Source organism: Phoca vitulina, unplaced genomic scaffold (assembly GCF_004348235.1).
Source record: "Phoca vitulina isolate PV1807 unplaced genomic scaffold, GSC_HSeal_1.0 scaffold12, whole genome shotgun sequence".
Classification (NCBI taxonomy): Eukaryota; Metazoa; Chordata; class Mammalia; order Carnivora; family Phocidae; genus Phoca; species Phoca vitulina.
Genome location: NW_022589715.1, coordinates 35632411 through 35646410, shown reverse-complemented (window position 1 = coordinate 35646410; position 14000 = coordinate 35632411).

Here is a 14000-nt window from a genome sequence, read left to right as displayed (position 1 = left end):
CTTTGTACCTAGATCTGGGTACAAACTAGAATGTAACTTGTCATTGACCTTGTGGTTGATATTATGGGATGGTAACATTTGAAAATAAGAAGTGGCTAGAATCTAGTGGTGTTAGTGATTGTCACATTAATGATATTAAGGGGAAAAATGTAGTTTTCCAGGCTTGACTTAAACTTCTGGTTCACTTCTTTTCCGTGACTGAAAACATTAGCCTGAGCATTTGTTCTCTTTATATCTTACTTGCTCTGCCTTGTGTTTATTTCATTAGAAATGGAAGTATACAGGGGTGCCTGGGTGGTGCAATCAGTTAAGCATGTGCCTCTTGGTTTCGGCTCAGGTTCTCAGTATCTCAGGGTCGTGAGATTGAGCCCCGTATCAGGCTCTGCACTCGGTGGGGAGTCTGCTTGAGATTCTCATTCCTTCTCCCTCTGCCCCTCCTGCTCATGCTTTCCCTCTCTCTCTAAAATAAATAAGTCTTTAAAAAATAAATGAAAGTATACAGTTTTGGTCTAAAACAAATAAACAACTTGTCAGATGTTCATGGGAGTTCGTGTTTTTCTCCACACGATATGGAGCAAGACTTGAATAGATCAAGTCTGAAGGGTTTCTTTGAATGGGCTTGTTCTTTTAGTGGGTGTTGCCTAGTACTTCTGATCAAGACTGGGAATAGAAAACAGAGAACTAGCCCCTATGGGTGGCCTCCCAGTGTGCTGAGAAATTATGGGCCCTCAGTAGATGACTCATTGATTATTTGAATGAGATTGAGCTTAAGAGATATGACAATACCTTTTGGAAGTCAGAAGAAAAACCTCTCAACAAACTCACCAGTCTTTAGCTTGGTTGTATGAAAAGGATGATTGGGGTAACCTTGAGGACTGGCTAACATTTTTGACAATTATCTGCTAAACTGACTAAGTAGTGACCCACGCTAAGCTTGTGGCATATTTAGGCATTCTTTCCTAGCTCATTGTATCTGCTTTCTTGCTGACTTCCTGTCTTCATGTGGGAAGCTGCTTTCATGATTGGTTTTATCAGTATGCGGATCAGATTTTGTGGTTTGAGGGGCCATGATCTTTTCTTTTTATAGTTACAAACTTTCCAGACTTGACCTTAATTCTTAAGTGTGTTGAGTTCTCCAAGGATCCCTTGTGCATCTTGAAGGTATTTTTTTCATAATATTTCTCGTGTAGCTTCACACCGTGGTTTCCCTTCTAGATCATGGGCTCCTTGAGAGCAGGAACGGGACTTTTTATGTCTGTAATCTCAGCATCTCCTGGCATACCTGGACACTAGACTTCAGATTAAACAAACAAATATGCGTTAATATGCGAACATATTGTAATGACGATTGAACGTTAACCCAGATCAAGGCAATGACAAATAATATTGGCATATCTACTGGAAACTGTAGTAGGAAAAGGAAGGGTAAGTTTGAAGGACAAACTTTGTTGCTTTAAACAGGTTTGACTGGGCCAACACTGAGGGCATGTACGAAAAGGAAAAATGCTGATGGTAATATTTTCTGCTTAATTTCCCCTGGATTTAGCCTGGTCACTAACTGATTTGGTTGTATTATGAGACAATGACCTTTGGGATGCCTGGGTGGTTCAGTCGTTAAGCATCTGCCTTCGGCTCAGGTCACGATCCCAGGGTCCTGGGATCGAGCCCCTCATCGGGCTCCCTGCTCGGCGGGAAGCCTGCTTCTCCCTCTCCCACTCCCCCTGCTTGTGTTCCCTCTCTTGCTGTCTCTCTCTCTCTGTCAAATAAATAAATAAAATCTTTAAAAAAATGAGACAATGAACTTTTATCATCTATTTCTCCTTAAGGACCATTCCTTTAGCAAATGAAGAAAGAAGAGTCGCTTGAGTTTAGAAATCACATGCTAAGGTATGAAGACAAGCTGGGGTTTGGAGGACCAAGCACAAACGAAGAAAAGAAGACAGTTTCTGTGTAATTATTGGTTGAGGGAATATCATCTATAAGATCCTACAGGTATATACTGTCACATATACTGTTTCCCTTCCAGACTGAATGTGTCAGAGAGACAATCCCCCTTGTCCTTTCCATCCCATCTGGAGATGAGGCCATGCAGTGAGCAGACAAGGACATCTACCCAGCTGCCAGGGCTGTGCAATGAATGAAGCAGCCCCTCAAAACACTCTGAATGGATTGCCAATTTTTATTATGTTTAAGGCAGGCAGTAATTTCAGTTTTCAATTCCACTAAGTAATAATAGTTATCAATTAGTAAATTAGGCCACTGGGTTCTAGAGGTGAGCTAACAGAATGATTAAAAATGAGAGAGAGAAAATTCACAGATAATGCTCAGGTTTCATCGAAGCCTGCCACGACTGAGAGTTTATGTTTGTACATCTCTTCAGAATGGATTGCTGCACTTAAGAGCAACTTACATTGCCCACAGTGCTGTCTGTTCAGTAATTGCAGCAAAGTGAGGTACTGCACCATACATTGTCATAAAGATGTCAAGAAATGAAGGGAGATGTTCGAGGGCTCAGCTTCTAATACTTACATTTTAAATCTGGGGGCATTAAATCCAGGGAGGAGAATTCCTGAGTATCCCCCCCCCACACACACACATACAAAGGGCTTAGATATTTCTTGAGTAAAGGCTCTGAAATCAACCCCAGGGAAGATTTCTGGACTCCAGGTAGGCCTAATTCCTTTTAGAGGCTAATTTTTGGAGCTTTATATTTCAAATATGATACCTTCATGGAGGTTTGTGTACTCTGTTTAAAAGTACTTTTCATGGCTGTACCTAGATAATAACAAAATCCCTAAAATATCATTAAGCTCCTTAAGGACTTGAAAGGCTAAAACTGAAGTTTATCTTACAGGGTTCTAGATGGGCAAAAATGCAGGTAACATATCTTAAGACTGTTGGAGTGTATTCCTGATACTAAGAGAGATAGTTGAAAAGTGGAAGCATCAGTCAAATTCATTCTGAAGATACAAAAATGTAGCAATTTGTTGGAGTTTAACGTGATAAAAAAAAAAACTGTATAGAGGCAAACCAAATCTATGCATGAATTCAGACTTTGCCTATAATGGCAAAGTGAATTAAATCATTAAGACAGACAGATCCCAGAATACTCTATGAAAAATACCAAAAAAGTAAAGAAAAGAAAAACAGCATCTCATCCTTCTATTAAAATTAGCTATTGTATGAATTTTGTTTAAATGAAAAATTGATCTCTTTTACTTTGCTTATGTAGAAATAAGAAATAAATAAGAAATAAGCATTACTTGACACTTTAAGACAAATTTCCTGATCCAAGTATTATTTTCATCTGAACACCCTCTCCCTGCCTTATCTTTATTTTTGCTGCCTCTGTAGAGATTCATGTTTGACAGATTTTTCCTTCCATTTTTCCTTTTCTTTCTACTTTTTTTTTTTTTTGGCTTTTTTTGAATTTTTCCTTTTGGGTCACCATGATATAATTAGAAAGAGTGGGTTTTAGTCTGACAGAAACTAAGTTGAACCCTTGACTCTACTACTCACCAGTTATTTTGACCTTGGGAAAATAGATCAACTTCTCTGAGCGTTGTTTCCTCATCTGTAATGTGGGGGATATGTAATACTGACCCCACACAGTGGTTTTGAGTTTGCTATGATGCAAAAATACTTATTCTTGGAGTAAAGTAAGGAAAAAACTCGGAACTGGTTAGTTGGCACATAGACAAAACCTTTTGTACTCGTATTAGTGTTAGACTAGATTAACTAAGACACAATCATTTGAGAGGTAGATAGACTTTGTGGCTATGAGCACTGATACTGAGTATGTAACTGTGACAGTTAACACCTAGTGGGTACTTAACATACATTGGTTTCTTTCCCACCTTCCCTACCCTATTCTTACCACAGACCACATGTGTGTACACGTACACACACACACACACACACACACTCACAGACATAGCCATATATCCATTCTTGCCTCAAGTCAAATCTGTGTTTTTAGGTGTGTGTGGCTTTAGTGACCTCCCAACCTACACTCATCTATCCCTAGTTTCCACATAAAAGTGTAAATTTCCATGTTATACCACCTGACCCCATTCCATTATTTTCTTTTTAATGTTAATGCATTAGGAAACCTCATTTGCTATGAGAATGAATGTTAGGTCTACCCACTGGGTTTTTGCAAATTTGGAACTCTCATCTAATTTTGAGTCTACAGATGTAAAGAGTATAACCATCAATTTCCATTGGCAGAAGATTGAACACAATGTTATAGAGAATGTACAAAAACACACTGGAAAGGAGAGAAGAAAGGGTTGACAGTGTTAAACTGGAACAAGTTTTTCAAATAAGATTTGAAATAAGATCAAGTTCATCAGCTCTTATCATAGTAGGTCAACCTGAATCTTGTCCTTGACTAATCAACCAACCGACCAACCAAACAAAAAACAGAATGATCTGTGAGGGAGACTAAGAGAGTAGATCTAATATTTGAACATCAATCCATTGTTCATCAATTGACTAGGAAAAATAGACATCTCTGTTTGTGTCTAAGGATGTGGCATGTAAGTTCCTGGGGATCTCACTCAAGGCTGCAAGAGTTCAGCAAAGGAGCTGGTGAGATTGAAAATGCATTTGAAGGTTAAGATGTTCTCCAGGAGTTTCTGCTTCAGTCATTGCTATCACTGAACTTTTCTGCCTCTAAGCGTTTATAATATCTAAATTCAAATTATTCCATCTCTAAAGCTACTCAGTGATTTTTTTCGACCACTAGCACAATGCAGTTTTCTTTTTCCTGTCACCTCATATCATCACCTATGACATAGCGTTGTGCAGGGAGCACAAGCCTGGAGCTTTCATTCAAGGTCACCTCAAGCCCTCCATGGTGAGACATTTTGAATAATTTGGAATTATTTTTACTAGATATGTTTGTAACTGTCAGACTCCAATCTACATGGCTCATAGAAGCTCAATTTATTTTCTATATTAATAGCTCATTGAGCGAACATACCATGCCAGGCTACATACATATGTAGCTTTTTTTCCCAGTGAACTCAGTGGTCTTGAATACCCAATGAAAAATGTTTCTATTATCTTTGCCTGTTTGCATTTCAAAAACTATAAGAATGTATTGATTTTTGAGACAATTATTAGGGGCTTATGGAACTTATCCTCCTGCTTGGATATGACTTTTAGAATTAAAGGGTTCATAAGATGTCCCAAGGGGAGTTTTCATATTCCAGGACAGAAAAGGGATACCATGGGTTATGCAAATGGCTCTGTCAAATGTGATGTAAAGTGCTGGGTGAAATTGACAATTGCAGTCAAATATCTGAAGGTGTGATCTATATGAGACTGTCTTTAAAATATCCAGGAATCCCGATAAGCTGCATTTCAAATTTCCTTTATATTTCTTGGCTTATATTTGGTACTTGATTATACATCAATTAAGCTGTTGTACCAAGTAGAATTCAACCCCTCCCAGGCACAGGGGGCAAAACAAAGATATTTTGAGGCATTTACCACGTAACTGGGAAAATGAGCCTCGCATAGATGAAACAATTAGAAAATTGTTGAACCACACAGTGAGTGACTAATCAGTATTGGAAGGGATAGTTCAGTGTGGATTGTTAATAGCAGGTGATGACTTCATGAAGGAGAAAAAATTTAAAGGAAGTGTTGGTATTTAGATAGAGAGGAGAATGGATTTGGGTACATTTCAGTGTGGGAAAATAACATGAGAGAAGGCACAGAAATAAAAACAGACAGTGTGAGCCAGCTTAATAAAGTTGGGAGTGAGAACTGAGAAATAGTGGGGATAATTTGGACAGTCAAGGAGAAACTAATTTCTGGAAGTTCTTGTAAGTCAGCCAATGAGATCTGAGACTAATGCATGAGATATTAGAAAGCATATGCAATACATTTTTAGGAGAGATGTGGCATGTGTAAAGTGTTATTTCTGTAGTATTATTCTGAGAGCATGCCAATGATGAAGGTTCTCAGGTCTTTGGTTTTGAGTGAACTATAAGGCAACAGGGAGAAAACATGCATAAAATGATCATGTAATTCTTAGTACTCTTTGGAGAATTTTGTGGAAAATAGGAATGGGTATGGTACAAGAAAATAGGAAACAGGCAAATGTTCTGAGAACCAAAAAATAGGAAATGCACGTTCTGGAAACTACATGTTAATAATTTTCACATCCATTTCTTAGAAGTTTCCAAATTAATTTTTAAATTTCCATCTTGTAAACAATAAAAACAAAAATCCATGAGCATTGAATCCTTCACAGGTTCACTAAAAACAAGTGATAACAGATAAGAGATATTTTAATTTTTAATAGCATTACTATGCCACTAGGTGTTAATCTTGTGTTCTAGGAAAGGGTTTGATACATGGTAGGTGCTTAATAGCGAATGTCACATGGCTGCTTAAATGCATAAATCAGAGGGACAGATTTGTCTAAATCTAGATTTGTCAAAATCTCTGATAATATTCTATGGGGAAAAGATAAAGAAGTGTGTAGAAAATGATTTTATATTTAGGTTGGCTCATTCCTTGTTGACTAGTCATAGTGTTCCGATAGCACGTTGCTTCCAATTGGAAATATATTCAGTACCAATACACAGACTGTGTTCTTGTCCCATCTCCCCAATATTTCTATTAAAAGTTTCCATGTTGCTAAAAACTAAGATACATATTACATTTGAATGGGTGACACCAAGTTGCAAGGTTTGGCTATACATTTGTTGACGGGTTCAAATAAAAAAAATCTGAACAGATCAATGGCCCCCAAGATAGTTAACTACATGACCTGAATTAAGGAATGTGATTGGGCCATAACACAGAGGGCAGATAGAGCTTTAGTTCAGCAAAAGAAACAGCCCAGAAATTTGTTCCTCAGATCAGGGACTCAACCAGGAGACATACAGGGGCTCACACAGAAAAGAGGGAGGCCTCTGAGAAAAAGAGGCCCTATTTAATTATGTAACAACTTTTCTCTCCTGGCGCTGGAGGTGGAGAACCCAAAGATGGCCTCTATTAATCTGGCACTAAGACTTGTTGCCAAAAGATCCATTTTTAGTCCCTGTTCATCTATTAAGTGGAGTCGTTCTCCATTCAGAGTTAATTGCTATATAAATAATTGAAGCTCCCCCAATGTGAAGATTAAGAGAAGGAAGCTCTGGCAGAACCCCTTCCCACTAGCCATAAGAAGGCAAAAGTTATGAACTGATTAATTACAAATGAGAACACGGAGCACTGGCTCCAGCCACTCCTTTTCTATCCCTCTGTGGACAAGTGCTGGTTCTAGGCTACTCTTCAGCAGGGGACCATCTTGCCATGGTGCGCCAAGCAAATCTGTCTTTTTCTGATGGGATAGCACTGGGTCATCCTCAGACCTCTCCCTCCTTATAGATAGCCCATAGTTAGTTAACATGATGAGGCAGGTAGTTTATTCAAATGCTCTCAATTCCCCGTTAGTAGCTGAGCTTGTCATTCTTGGGATCTTTCCTCCAGAACACATTCTCCTTCTGATTCCTTATAGATATTCTGAATCACCTAGTATTATGACCCATCTCTACCTATGCTTGGGAAACATCTCAGACCTCTACCCAGAAACACATTCCTTTAGACCAAGTCTATCCAGTTTGTCTCTATCTCTCTCGGGGTTTTCTGGGGTGAATCGTTACCTAATCTAAAGAAGTAAATTAATGAAATCTACCACTCCCCTAACCACACATGTGCACACACACATCACACACATACACACACACCCCTACTCCAGCATTCTCTGCTTTAGGAGAACAATGATGCACCTCTGTGTGGCAGAATTCTACATGGTCTTAAAGGGAGCACCTTGATAAGCTAGCATCTTAGTAAACTATGCAGTGGAGGTGGGGGTTGGGGATGAGAGCATCTAGGACAAATGTGGCACAAGGTGTGTACTCAGTAAATATTTGTCAAATAAATGAATTACGATTCCCATTCTATTCAGTCCCTCTACTTGTATGAGCTATGACTAATGTCCTCACTGATTTTCCCAACAATCATGCACACCAAGATAAGTGATAATTTTTTTCAAAAAATGTCTCATAAGAGAGTTAGCAGCATTTTTATGTTACCCATTTTGAAACAATAACCAAGAAATAATTTTTCTAAAAAGTTTTGACTATTTTTGGAGCTGAACTTAAATTTCAAGATCCATAACACATTCAGAAGGGATGGCTCCCCTCTTTGCCCCTAATGGAAAGGACCCTGAGACTTCCTGTCTGTTCTGCCCGGCCAATAACAGAAACCATTTACAATGCTCTATTATGTGCCCATTACTTCGTAAGGTGCTTTACATACATTATTGGTTTAATCTTCAAAACAAACCAATTAGGTAGCTATTATTCTCACTTTAAAGATGAGGAAATATACTTATAAATGCTGTGCCTGAGGTTACAAAACCAGGTAAGCAACAGAACAAGGGTTACATTAAATGATCTGACTTTTGATCTTTCCAGGAGAGCAGTTGATCTAAGCCAGGGTGGCTACATTCAGTCCTGGCTCTGCCACTTACCATCTGTGAATTTGGTCAACACATGGACCCCCAATGCACCTCAATTTTATCATGAGTAAAATGTGGAAGCTAATATATTTATTTACAAGGTTGACCTAGGATCTAGTTACTTAGTTCATGTAAAACATTTAGAATAATGCTTGGAACATAGTAAGCATATAATATATCTTAAAGATTAGTATTTGAATTTGTGTAGAACTAGCACTCAACTTTCTTTGTAATTTAGCAATTAATAGTTTAATAATTCTTTGTTTTATTCTCTGTGGTGTTATATCAGGAATTAGATGACTTCATGAAGGAGTCACTTAATAAATTGTAAACTCCTTAAGGACTGAGTCCTTTGTGCCCTTTGGAAAACTAAAGGATTACCCAGTGACTATTAGACACACAATTAACACTTATGAATAAGGATGAAAAATCCAATCTACTACCTTCCCCAAACAATGCCTTTTTTTACATTTGTGTGGAATTCTGTAGTTTACAGTATAATTCGCAGATTTAAAAAGAAAAACCTCCCCATCACCCCTACAAAGTATATACCTTTATCCTGCATATCACAGCTAAGAAAGCCAAACTTCGGGATGGCCACCAGATAGAACAAATCAAGATTTGCTTTTCTCACATAACAAGGAATGCAAAGCTGTGTGGTGACTAGAATTGTTTTTCTGTCTTGATGAGGTTAGGTTTGTCTCCGCTGTTATTTTCTTGAATTTTCTTTTGTGGTCATAATATAGCCACTTCACTTCTGGCCAGGATGTTAGCATTTAAGGCAGTAAGAAGAAGAAAGTTTCAAATGGGCCTGATTGTTCATTGTCCTTTTTTATATGAAGGAAGAAACGCTTTTCTAGGGGCTTCTTAACTCCCCAGAAAACTTTCTTTACATGATATGGGTCAAAATTACATTGTGTGGCAACCCCTTGTTGCAGGAAAGCCTGGGGAGGGGAAATGGCTTGGCTTTCTCACCTACAGAGTGAGCAACAGCAAGGGGCAAGGCGGTGGTAATAGCTTTTCGTAAGTTTCTCAATAGCGTCTGCCAATAATCACTTTTCATACTATTACTACTACTCCTTCTATTCCTAACTACTGCTGCTACTGAACCTTTGCCCTGACAAATACAGTATGCTCATTTGTTGTCCCTCTAGTCCATCAAGAAATGAGAAACGAGAAGACTCTTCCCAGCACTGATAAAGAAAAGTCAGGGGGCGCCTGGGTGGCTCAGTGGGTTGAGCGTCTGACTCTGATTTCGGCTCAGGTCATGATCTCAGGGTTGTGAGATTGAGCCCCGATTCGGACACATGCTGGGCATGGATCTTGCTTAAGTTTCTCTCTCTCTCTCTCTTCCCCCCTCTACCCACCCCCCCCAAAAAAGAAAAGAAAAATCAGTATGTGAAGGGAAAATAAGCATCCTTATTCCCACTGTTGCCCTTTGACAGAAGACATCGATGACTAATATCTGGGCCTTTAAAAGCACTCGACTCCTAAGTTTGTCTTCAGTCAGGAGCCCAGAGTTGTAGCTTGTGGTTCATGAGTTCCTGGTTATGTGATAACTGGAAGGACCCACACTTTGAAATACCAAGCTCAGATGAAGCTTGTGACAATCTCTGAAAGACTTGGTTTGGCTTTGACGAGGCTTGAACAATGCCTGAGCAGGAGAGGGACAGAATAAATACAAACCAAGCTGGAACATTACCAGTCACATATCTTTCACTCTAAAGTGGCTTCCTGGGAAGTTAGTAGAGCCTCAGGGGCCTTTCTCACTAAATATAAGCACCTTTCCAACATCAATCCCGGAGGCAGGGCCCAAGAAGAACAGAGGAGGGGAAACTAATTGAAATCTTTCTGAGTTTCGCAAATACAACAAACTTCCCCAGAAGAGTTAAGTGAATATATGCTGGCATTTGTGCGAAGGAGGGTCCGATCCATCAGTGTTTCCCCCTTCACAAGCCCTGCTTGCCCGTCCCCATATTTCCAGGGAGATGATGACATGAATATGGGCTGTTTGGAGAAGTAAAGAAGAGTCCAGAAGGCAGGAAGAGTCAGGAAGCTAGGGGGGAGGAGTGTGATGGAACTGAAGCAACTCTGGCTTCCTACCCAAGCCGGCATGAGCTGGTAGCGCGGGGCATTTTGAATTGAATGTCCCCCAGGAATTCTGTAGCTACTCTATGATTGGCGCTGCCAGCTCAATAGCAGTTTGGGAAGCCAAGACTGGATCTTGGAAATGGGCAAGGAAAGAGAACTTTTCTATTTATTGGATGTTTGGGAATGGAAGCAGTGGAGAAAACATGCAGAATCACTCTATTATTTGGAAAGTTAGAAGGCCACTGCCAGTGTGTTTGCCTCACAGCTACGGTGCGAGCCGACCCAGCTGAGCTAGACCCACTGTGCATACATCTGAAAGTGTTTGCAAATGTTTGGCGCTTGGGAAAATGATTTTGAGCCAAGTACATTTTCTCTTAAGATAAAATGAGAGAAAGAAAGAGAGACAGACAGACAGAGGGAGAGAGACACAAACTGCTTATTCAGAGGAAGGGGGAACTTAATCTGATCTGTCTGCTTCATTTTATACTCAACCCATCAAAATGGGTCAGTGTTGGGCTCTTTACTGTGCAAAATGCAGTGAGCTTCCATGGACATTCCTTTTCCTAGAGAATAGGCCAGCTGTGACAGGATGATGTTTCAGGATATTGGTCCCAAAGCTAAGATTCGCAAAGTTTGGCTGAAGGCAAAGCCTATTCTCCTCTGCTCATTATCAAACAGTTACACTGCATGCAGTTGGCCATTTAGCTGCCGCCTAACACCTTGCATTACTATCTTACAAATGCCGCTGCTTTGTTTAAACACCTGCAGAGTTTCTTGGCTTATTAGCACCATTTGATCACACAATAGGGGTAAGGGAGGCTCATTTGCCTCTTGGCAAAACAGGTAAGGATGTATTGAGCGCTGGATTACCCCTTCCCTCAGTGTGGCAGTCCTGTTGGTGAGGGAGCTTCCCTGCCATCAGCAGAGAGAAGTGGGGATCAGCAGCTTGAAGCAAGAGGAAGTCTAGCACACAGCTACACAGTCTATTACTAGTAGACCAGATACCAGCTTAACTAGTATTGCCCTTCACCTTCTTGAGGCTACCCTCAGATAGTGTTCTTCTTTCCTCTTGATTTTTCTCCTCAGAATAATATTCATTCTGGAACAATTTAATTCTAAGTCAAAGGTAGCTTTATGATTTTGGCCAGCGGTAGAGAGAAGAAAACATGAAATTGGAAGTAAGCATATTTGTGTCCTAAAAAGACACCGCCTAGAACAGTGGTTGTTTTAACTTTCTGGTTTCAGGACTCCTTTACATTCTAAAAAAAATTACTGGAGATCTCACAGAACTTTGGTGTGATATATGATACTTCTATATAAAATAGGGAAATTTAGGGGCGCCTGGGTGGCTCAGTCATTAAGCATCTGCCTTCGGCTCAGGTCATGATCCCAGGGTCCTGGGATCGAGCCCCGCATCGGGCTCCCTCCTCGCCGGGAAGCCTGCTTCTCCCTCTCCCACTCCCCCTGCTGTGTTCCTGCTCTCGCTCTCTCTCTCTGTCAAATAAATAAATAAAATCTTTTAAAAAAATAGGGAAATTTAAACATATATTATTGCAAAACAAGACCACAATGTATACAGACTCTTGTTGTGTTTCCAGAAAAAGAGAGATTTCCAAAGAAAATTAAGTTTTGGATTTCAAAATACTGACATATTAGACAGTATTGGGGCCCACAGATGCTATAGCCAGTGTACACGAAGACAGCTAGGAAGCCTACAGGAGACGTAATGGGAAAAAACTGAGTTTATCTCTGAAAACTCACATTTTTAAAAAGACTATTTCTCATATACCCCCTGCCCTCACACGTGCATGGGCTCCCCCATTATAAACTTCCTCAGCCAGAGTGGAAGACTTTTATAATTAATGTATCTTCACTGACACATCAATATTATCCAAATCCATCCTTTATATTAAGATTCCGTCTTGGAGCTGTACATTCTATGGGTTTGGGCAAACGTATAATGAAGATTCTCAAGCTCCACCTCTTCAGGCCCCCCTCTTCACCCCCAAAGCCTGGCAGCCACTGATCTTTTTACTGTCTCCATAGTTTTGTTTTTTCCAGAATGTCATATTGTTGGAATCATACAGAATATAGCTTTTTCAGATTGCCTTCTTTGACTTAGTAATATGCATTTAAGCTTCCTCCTTGCCTTTTCATGGCTTGATAGCTCATTTCTATTCAGTGCTGAATAATATCCCATTGTCTGGCTGTACCACAATTTATGTATCTATTCACCTACTGAAGGGCATCTTGGTTACTTCTAAATTTTGGCAATGATGAATAAAGCTGCTATAAATATCCATGTATCCCTGATTATCTAAATACCCACAAAACCTTTCCATGTGCACATAAGTTTTCAATTCCTTTGAGTAATACCAAGGAGCACAATTGTTGGATCCTATGCTAAGAGTATGTTTAGTTTTGCAAAATTGACCAAGCTGTTTTCCAAAGTGATGGTACATTTTGCATTCTCAACAGTGATGAATGAGAGTTCCTGTTGTCCACACTCTCTCCAGAATTTGGTGTTGTCTGTGTTCCAGATTTTGGTCTTTCTAATGGTTAAGTAGTGATATCTCATCTTTGTTTTAATTTGCATTTCCCCAATGACATATTATGTAGAACATCTTTTCATATACTTATTTGCTGTCTGCATATATATATATATATATATATATTTTTTTTTTTTTTTGGTGAGGTGCCTGTTTAAGGTCTTTGGCCCATTTTCTAATTGGATTGTTGTGGAGTTTTAAGAGTTTCTGTATATTTGGGATAACAGTCTTTTGTCACGTATGTCTTTTGCAAATATTTTCTCCCAGTCTGTGGCTTTCTTCTCATTCTCTTGACATGGTCTTTTATAGAGCAGAAGTTGTTAAATTTAATGAAGCCCACTTATTTTGTCACGGATGTGCCTTTGGCGTATCTAAAAAGTCATTGTCATACCTAAGGTCATCAAGTGTTTCTCTAATGTTACCTTCTGGAAATTTTATAGTTTTGCATTTTATATTTAGGTTTGTGATCCATTTGGAGTTAATTTTTGTAAAGGATGTAAAGTCTGTGTCTACATTCTTTTTTTAAAATGTGGATGTGTAGTTGTTCTAGCACCATGTGTTGAAAAAATAAAACTATTTGTTTTATTTTATTGATTTTACACCTTTATCAAAGATCAGTTGACTGTATTTATGTGGGTCTATGTCTGGGCTCTCTATTCTGTTCCATTAGTCTACTTATCTATTCTTTCACCAATGTCTTGATTACAGTAGCTTTATAGTAATTCTTCAAATCAAATAGTGTCAGTCCTGCAACTTTATTCTTCTCCTTCAAGACTGTACTAGCTATTCTGGCTCTTTTGCCTCCATATAAACTTTAGAATCAGTTTGTCCAC